The sequence below is a fragment of the Bison bison genome, unplaced genomic scaffold (assembly GCF_000754665.1).
Source record: "Bison bison bison isolate TAMUID 2011002044 unplaced genomic scaffold, Bison_UMD1.0 scf7180017864338, whole genome shotgun sequence".
NCBI lineage: Eukaryota > Metazoa > Chordata > Mammalia > Artiodactyla > Bovidae > Bison > Bison bison.
In genome coordinates, this window is record NW_011494910.1 from 382,303 (window position 1) to 391,938 (window position 9,636).

Below are 9,636 nucleotides of genomic sequence, written 5' to 3' on the forward strand. Positions count from 1 at the left end.
CAAATAACAAATGCTGGAGAGGGTGTGGAGAAAAGGGAACCCTCTTACACTGTTGGTGGGAATGCAAACTAGTACAGCCACTATGGAGAACAGTGTGGAGAGTCCTTAAAAAACTGGAAATAGAACTGCCTTATGAACCAGCAATCCCACTGCTGGGCATACACACTGAGGAAACCAGAAGGGAAAGAGACACATGTACCCCAATGTTCATCACAGCACTGTTTATAATAGCCAGGACATGGAAGCAACCTAAATGTCCATCAGCAGATGAATGGATAAGAAAGCTATGGTACATATACACAATGGAGTATTACTCAGCCATTAAAAAGAAAACATTTGAATCAGTTCTAATGGGGTGGATGAAGTAAGCCAGAAGGAAAAACACCAATACAGTATACTAACGCATATATATGGAATTTAGAAAGATGGTAACAATAACCCTGTGTACGAGACAGCAAAAGAGACACTGATGTATAGAACAGTCTCATGGACTCCATGGGAGAGGGAGAGGGTGGGAAGATTTGGGAGAATGGCATTGAAACATGTAAAATATCATGTATGAAATGAGATGCCAGTCCAGGTTCGATGCACGATACTGGATGCTTGGGGCTGGTGCACTGGGACAACCCAGAGGGATGGTATGGGGAGGGAGGAGGGAGGAGGGTTCAGGATGGGGAACACATGTATACCTGTGACGGATTCATTTTGATATTTGGCAAAACTAATACAATTATGTAAAGTTTAAAAATAAAATAAAATTTTTAAAAAAATTTTTTTAAAAATCCAGCTTTTCCCCTTAATTTTAAGATATACATATGTAAAATTGTTTGCTAATCAAAATAAATCTGATTTGTCCTGCTTTAATAAGAAATACAGTGGAGGACAGATGTACACCCATGGCTGACTCATATCAATGTATGGCAAAACCACCACAATATTATAATTAGCCTCCAATTAAACAAATTAATTTAAAAAATACAATGTTTTTTCCATTAGATTACAGATTATTAACCAAAGGAAATAACTAAATAAAGTGTTCATTTACAAGTCTCCAAATATTTGATTCCTTAGTTTTTGAAATTTAAGGCTCTTATTCTTCATTCTTCAAATTTGGCAACTCAGAAACCTACCTACAATGAGCAAGTTCTGCTGAGCTTGCCTCTGGCAGGTGAACAATACAGACAGATCACACTTAATTTTTACTTAGTGACAGTTGGGAGTTAAATCTCTAAGGCATTTGCCCTCACTCTTCTGTGTTATGCAAGCATGTGATTAATTAGATTTCTAGTTTTGTATTTTCCCCCATGAATGCTGCAACAACTTTAGAAAAGGCTGAACTTTAATTCTTCACACTTGAAGAAAATTGATCATATCAGGAAGGTTAAATGATTTTTCAGTATGATTTATTGTGACCCCGAGTCTACATCATCTTCCTCCAGTCAAATCAGACATATAATGAAACTGAAATGGACTCTCCACTTAATTATTTTATCTGTTATTATTTCCCTTGAAATTAATAGATTTATTAAATATAGTGATTATTTATTTGTTTGTTTGTTTACCCTTAATTATTTTTAATGTTTCTTTACTGCTGAAACAATCTCCTTCACCTTCCTACTTTGGAATATAACAGTTTTTCAATGATATGTTACTAACCAATACCTTTTTTTCCTCATTAACTGTCTGTGATTTCATTTCTGAAGTCGCATGTTATCCAACAAGATTTCAATTATTTGTATAATTTCACACATATAAAATCATTTATTTTTTTTTCCTCTAAATGGATTCTGCAGGAACAAAAAAAGTGAATTTTTAGATCCAGTTCTAAACTAATTTGGTTCATCAGGACAGCATTGAAATCCTCAGTTACTTAGTTTCTTTGATGATCCTACACCAGAGGTTTATCTTCAGTTTATAATTATGATGGTATTAAAGAGTTATCATATTTCATCTTATAGTTTCCACTATGTTTAGCGAAGCAAAACCAAAATATTTTTATAAATAAAAATGTTGATGAAGTGATGTGCATTTAAGTTCCCTTAACAATCATTTTATTAATCTCTACATCAAAGGGTGATACAACAATAGCTCTTCAGAAACATATATAGTACTCAATATACAGCTGAAGGTAGGGCAGATTTCTGTATATGACTTTTATTCTGCAGCTTTATTGAATTTGTTGATGGGTCCTAATAGTTTTACTTGTTGCCAATGTTTTTAGGATTTTCTAGATACTATATCATGAATCTTCAAGTAATGGTGTGTGTGTGTGTGTGCGCGCGCACACACGCGTGTGCACTCAGTCGTGTCTGACTCTTTGTGACCCCATGGACTGTAGCCTGGCAAGTTCCTCTGTCCATGGGATTCTCCAGGCAAGAACACTGGAGTGGGCTGCCATTTCCTTCTCCAGGTCAGGTAATGATAGTTTTATTAAAACTGTCTCCTTTTCAATTTTGATTTCTTTTATTTTTTACCTTGTCTTCTTGCTGAAACTGGGATTTTCAGCACTATACTGAATAAAATTGATGAAAATGAGCATCCTTGTCTTGCTCCTGATCTTAGATAAAATGCTGTCAGCTTTTCATTGTTGAGTTTGATGTTGATTATAGGCTTGTCATATATATCCTTTATTGTTTTTTGAGCTATGCTCTCTTTATATCAACTTCAACATCATATGTTGAATTTTGTCATTAGCTTTATTTTCATCTATTAAGATGAACATATGAGATTATTTTTTTAACTTGTTAATGTGATGTATCACACTGATTAATTTGAAAATTGAATCATCCTCATGATGACTGCTTTGAAATTTTATCATAGTTGCTTATCACCATTTAGGTTAGTTATTCTTCTGAGGTTTTATTTTGTCCTTTTGTTTGGAATTTATTTCTCTGCTTCCTCACTTTACATGAAGTGAGGTGAAGTGAAAGTCACTCAATCATGTCTGACTCTTTGCAACCCGATGGATACACAGTCCATGGGATTCTCTAAGCCAGAATACTGGAGTGGGTAGCCATTCCCTTCTCCAGAGGAGCTTCCCAACCCAGGGATTGAACCCAGGTCTCTCACTTTGCAGGTGGATTCTTTACCAGCTGAGCCACCAGGGAAGCCCAAGAATACTGGAGCGGATAGCCTATCCCTTCTCCAGGGGATCTTTCTGATCCAGGAGTTGAACCAGGGTCTCCTGAATTGCAGGCAGCTTCTTTACCAGCTGAGCTATGTATATGTACTAGGTAAGTCAGTTACGTTTCCTATCTTTCCACCACATAGGGTTCCTGTATGTGAGCTGTGTGAGCCTTTGTGTTGTGATGGAGCCAGCTACTGTGGAAGTACTCCTAGGTGAATTGCCCTCTGGCCAGTTTGGCTAAAATGTTCTGCCTGATACAGTGGCTCCTGGCCCATTGTTGTACAGGCTTAGGTCCTGAGGTGACTGGCTACAGGCATGGAGGGGCTAGGACTGTTCCAGGCCTGCTAGTGGACAGGACTGGGGTCCCTGTGGCTGGTCAGAGGCTTGGAGAGGTTGGGGTTCATTTCAGCCCATTGCTGGGAGAGTTCTGGTCCCTGGGCATCTAGCTACAGCACCTGGGGCTTCTGGGTCTGATGGCAACTATCTAGTGGATGAGTAAGCACTTTGCACTAACAGAGCAGAGTGAGGACTAGGCAATGCTGGTTGTCATAAGAGTGTCCTAGTGCCCAAATGAGATCTCAGAAGTGGCTGCTGCCAGCATCTGTGTTTCCACAGGAGTTCCACTTGGCTGCTGCTTCTACAAGAGGCTCTCCAAGATCAGCAAATGGATCTGATCTGGGCTCCCTTAAAATTAAGGCCTTTACACTCACACTCAGAATGCATGAGATCATGTGCAGACCCTTTAAGAATTGAGTCTGTTTCCTGCAGCCATCCAGCTCTCTCATAGGCACGCCTTTCCAGCTTTCAAAGCCAGACCTTCTGGGCTTGTTTTGCAGTGGAGGGGCCCTGGGCGAGGCAGTCCAATGGGAGCTCAGCCCCTTCACTCCCTTGGGGAGAGACTCTGCAGTTGTCTCCATCCCTCCATTTGTGAGCTGCCCGCCTGGGGTGTGGGTCTGACCATGCCATGTCTCCGTCCCTCCTCCCCATTTCACAGCGGTCCTTCTCTGTATCTTTAGGTGTGGAAATCTTTTCTTCCAGTCTTCAGGTATTATCATAAATAGTTGCTCTGTAAATAAATATCAACAGTGTTTTTATATCATCTTATAATTTTCTATGAAATATGTCAATACCCACCTCCACTAACACACTGTCATTGTGAATCCTCTGGTTATTAAACATCAATACCAGTGATGTCTTTCACTTTAATTTTAGCTACTGTGTAGTTTTTTTCTCATGACTAATACATTTGATTACCCATTTTAAAAAGGCAGAATGAAATAATGGTTTAATGGGTCCAGCTTGATGGCATTAGGACTCCTGAAACACATGCTGTCTTATGATTGCCACTTTCATCCAAGGTCTATTGTAATGAATATGCTTAAAGAGAAAAAACACACACACCAAAAGAATTGGCTATTGTCTTGATAGGTTCATACCAATGTAGCTACAGAATGTGGTAGCAGGAATAGACAAGAAAGATTATTCTGTCTAAGCCCATCTTTTAGCAGAGTAGATACTATATCCCAAAGAGAAAAAATGATTTGTTGTAGGTCACTTTGCTAGCAAGCTGAAATACAAATTCAGACCCAATTCCGTTATGGTTTTTTCAGTTCATAGAATGCTGAAGAAGATGACTTCAAACTAGGTTAAATTTGCTGCCTCTTAAGATCAAGCCACACACTTATTGATGTAGTGAGTATTAATACACCCAGAAGAAGTATCACACATACACAGGCACAGATATGCACACTATATTTTCATACTTTAAAAATGTCAATCAGACAGAACATTGAGTGTTTACTGCTTGATAATTTTCTTAAGATTAAACACAAATAGAACCAGAAAATCCTATTAAAGCAGTCTTTAAAGAAAAGAGTTAAAAAAACAATGGTAAAGAGATTAAGAGATGTCTCTTTATCTTATACATATATGTGAAATATAGTCATTGAATCTAATTTTATGAAACACAGAAAGATTTAATTTTTATAGACATGAATATGTTTAGTATGTTTTTATTAAAGTAAATTGAATGTGGAAGGAGTTGGACTGTAATTAATTTCCTGATATGTGAAATATTCTATGAACAGCAAATATATTATCTGGAATATAAAATAAAATATCTTAGAGTAATATATACTTTTGTGTTAAAACTCAATTCAATCAGTAATTGAAAGCAAATAACCTGCTGATAATTATGTTTTAATGTGTTGCTTTATTCTTATGATATATTAAAGTACATAATATTCAGCACTTTTTATGCCTAATGAGATATATAGAATTAGAAAAGAAATTAAATTGAAAACCTTGTATTACTCATTATCCCATCCTCTTGGAATCAGAAAAGAGTGATTCCATGTTCATTTTTGGTGATGTAAAATAAAATGAGTGGTCATGACAACCTGATATAATGTTAAGTGTTTCATAAATGGATTAACTGCTAATTTATTACTGTGAGAACAACCTGAAGTACTTAATTTAGTGTTACAGAGTGAGGATTACTTAGTATCCATCTACTTGGCAATCACCACTATTTAAATTGTTAACAATACAGTTCCTGCTTACTTCATGAATACAGAGAGAGAATATAAGTACTTACAAATAGAGTACTAATGCAAATACTACTTTTTTCCCCATTGAACACAAATTTTTTAATAACAATTCCTTTACAACTGCAACTATATTAACCAGGTTTTTTCCCCTAATTTTAAGAAGAATAATGCTATGAGCACATGAAAAGAGATGGAGTCTTCTTTTCTAGTGAGCTTTAGAGAAGGTCCTGGTACATTGCCCCCAACTCCCATTCATGTAGTTACTATAAAGTTGTTCCCACTGATGTAATCAGGGCAGAATGACAAAGAATAGAAGATTGAGAAATTCTCTACATCCAATGACCCCTGCCTCTGATATATATTTAATCTATGCCAAAAGATAAAAGCATAAGTGAATTTTGTCTAAAATAGATATTCTGGAATAACCTATTAAAAATAGATTTTTTTTAATTTCAAAAATTGGCAAAACTCATTTTTACATCAATGAAACTTTGAGTTAAGGTAGGAGGTTTTTCTTTTCTTTCTTTCTTTATTTATTTTTATTAGTTAAGTACTACTAAGTATCATGATGGAACATGTGTTACTATTACACAAGAAAGGCAAAAACAAACCTTTTAACCCACTAACTCTCACTTTTGAGGGAGAAAGTTTATTAATCCCATTGTTTTTAAAAAATTATTGGAATATTTGGACCACAAATTGAGTTGGTGTGGGAAGAAGGATTGCTCTGCCCATGATATCTCTCTGAAGCATACACATGAACAGAGAAGAGATATAATATATCTTTTCTAAAAAACAGCAAAGTGAATCCATTACTATTCTTCCTTAGTTTAGAGAGACAATGAAGACAAATAATTTCTGACCCCCACATTCATTTTAGATATAAAGATAAGCGATGGAAAATATCTAAAAGTTGTATTGGTGAGACTACCAGACTCAGTCAAAGTACCTGAACATTAGCTATCAAAATCTTTAAATAAATCATTTTGGGTAAAAATGTAATTTAGTGACAATTGCTCTTTTCAGTGCAGTTTTCACATCCTTGTTTCTTAAACTGTAGATCAGTGGATTTAACACTGGGATGAAAACAGTGTGGAAGACAGAGGCCGTTTTGTCTGTGTCCATAGAGTAACTGGAGCTGGGTCTGAGATACATGAGCAGGAGCATGCCAAGAAATATAGCCACAGTGGTTAACTGGGAGGCACATGTAGAGAAGGCTTTGCATCTCCCCTTGGCTGAGTTCATTCTAAGGATGGTTGTTATGATGTAGCTGCAGGAGACGAAGACAATGATGATACTGCAACCCAGAACACAGCTGCTATAAGGGAACATCACAATCTCATTGATGGCTGTATCTGAAGAAAACAGGACTAATAAGGGTGGGAAGTTACAGAAAAAAAATGATTGATGACATTGGAATTGCAGAATGACAACTGAATTGTGCAACAGGTAAAAAACTGCTGGATAGATCAAAGGTTCTAAGTACACAAAAACTACAAGCTGGGTACAGAATCTCCTGGACATGACAACTGCATAAAGAAGTGGATTACAAATGGCTACATAGTGATCATAAGCCATGATAGTCAACATGAGACATTCCACATCTGCAAAGGTCCCAAAACAATACATCTGAACAGCACACAAATTAAATGAAATCTTCTTTAGCTCAGACGAGAAATCAGCCAGCATATTGGGATAGACAGTGGAGGAGCAGCGAACATCACAGGAGCACACATTGCTCAGGAAATAAGACATGGATGTGTGGAGCCTAGGGTCCACCTTGATCAGCAGGACCATCCCTACATTGGCAACCACAGCTATGCTGAAAACCAACAGTAAGAGAATGAAGAGCGCCTGCTGCACATCCCATCTGCCAGAAAGTCCTAGCAGTACGAACTCTGGAAACAGAGTTCAGTTCTCTGCAGCCATCACTCACATCTGGGAATCCCTGGTTATGAAAGAGGAGATGGAAGTGGAGGATGTTATCATCTTACTACCTTAGTATTTTAGTTGCTGGTCCTTTCTGTATTTCAGTAATTAAGAAAAGAGATAATGCTAGGACTATGTGAGACAAACTGACTCCCTGAAAATTTATCTATTTTAGTATAAATCAATAATAATAATAATGATATCACTTACATAGCACTGTCCTATTTGTGGCATTCTTTGATCTAAATTATTTCCATGTCAGCCTTATTAGTGTGTATGACAATTTTTGCTACTTTTACTTATATTAAGAAATTGATGTCCTCAGATTTGAGGCAGTAATTCTTAAATTAATTTGTCCAGATAACCCACATATTCTGAGATTGTTGCTCTTTTCAGTATTGCAGAAATATTGTTTTATCTTGAAATAGAGAAGAATAGTTAATGAGTGGTGTAAATAATGGATGTGTCCCTTTTGTTATTTCTCATCATGCACAACTACGGAACAGGCAGAGCTATTCCATTTTCCTGGATATAACATGCTCTTGTGTCCCCATAGGTCTTTTTTTTTTTTCCTGTATCCAGTGTACATTCTTACTGTTGTTGTCATTTAGTTGCTAAGTCATGTCTGACTCTTTTGTGATCCCATGGACCAGGCTTCCCTGTCCATGGGATTTTCCAGGTAAGAATACTGAAGTGGGTTGCCATTTCCTTCTCAGGGGATCTTCCCTATCCAGGCATTGAACCTCAGTCTCCTGCGTTGGCAGGCAGATCCTTTACCACTGAACCACTGGGGAAGTCCAGTATCCACTAACAAGCATCAGTTAACCAGAGCAGGGAGGGAACTGAAGAAGGTGGAGGTGTCTCCATAAGTTACATGCTGGACAGCACTCCCCTAACACTGAGCTATTGCTCAGGGGACATTATGAAGAATGTTTGGGACTTAACGTTGAGCTCCTGGTAAGACAGGTGACTCTGAGGCAGAAAAGGCAGTATGGTTTCCTGCATGAGTCGTTTGGCCGTAATTAACTAGAATCTACATAATCTACTCACCAATAGATCAGATATGTAAGATGTTTGGTAAAATTTCTCCTGTGTCCCTCAGTCCCACATATGCAGAAATATTTACATATTAATGATGTCTCCATCCCAATCCCCCGGAAACTGTAATATTGGTTTATTGTTTTCTTTGATCCCTATTCTTCAGTATTTCTGAAATCTGCCTCTCTCTGGTTTAAAGGAGTTGATGTTTCTTGAATTCCCTGCCCCAGTCTTACATTCTACACAATAAATTATGTTATATACAATGTCACAAATATTCTCCTCTGTTCTTTTAGAATATTCAAAGAGTAGAGTTGCATGTGTATGCACTGTTGATATAAGAAAATTGGGATGTGGTCTGACTTTTATTCTTTCTAAGCTTAAGTATTCGGAGAAGGCAATGGCAACCCACTCCAGTCTGGGAAATCGCATGGACAGAGGAACCTGGTAGGCTGCAGTCCATGGGGTCGCTAAGAGTCAGATACAACTGAGCGACTTCACTTTCACTTTTCACTTTCATGCATTGGAGAAGGAAATGGCAACCCACTCCAGTGTTCTTGCCTGGAGAATCTCAGGGACAGGGGAGCCTAGTGGGCTGCTATCTATGGGGTCACACAGAGCCAGACACGACTAAAGTGACTTAGCAGCAGCAGCAGGCTTAAGTATTCTGGTGGATTTCCCAGGTGGTTCAGAGGTAAAGAATCTTGGGTGGGAAAGATCTCTTGGAGAAGGAAATGGCAACCCACTCCAGTATTTTTGCCAGGAAAATTCCATGGACAGAGGAGCCTTGTGGGCTACAACCCATGGGGTGGCAAAGAGTTGGACATGACTTAGAGACTAAATAACAATAAAGAATTATAGCATTTGGATATCATAAATATTGTGTTATGGACTTGGATTTATACATATTGGTAGTTGTAATATGTTATCTCTACTATTATTTTAAAAAGACAAGAGCAAGTTTACCTGTACAATGATATTATTTGCAACAGT

General features: G+C 37.6%; 1 pseudogene; it reads right to left on the bottom strand.

Annotated features, from left to right (window-relative positions):
• Nucleotides 1–6,657: 6,657 nt before the first annotated feature.
• LOC104998853 lies at nucleotides 6,658–7,605 on the bottom strand (annotated as a pseudogene).
• Nucleotides 7,606–9,636: the final 2,031 nt, after the last annotated feature.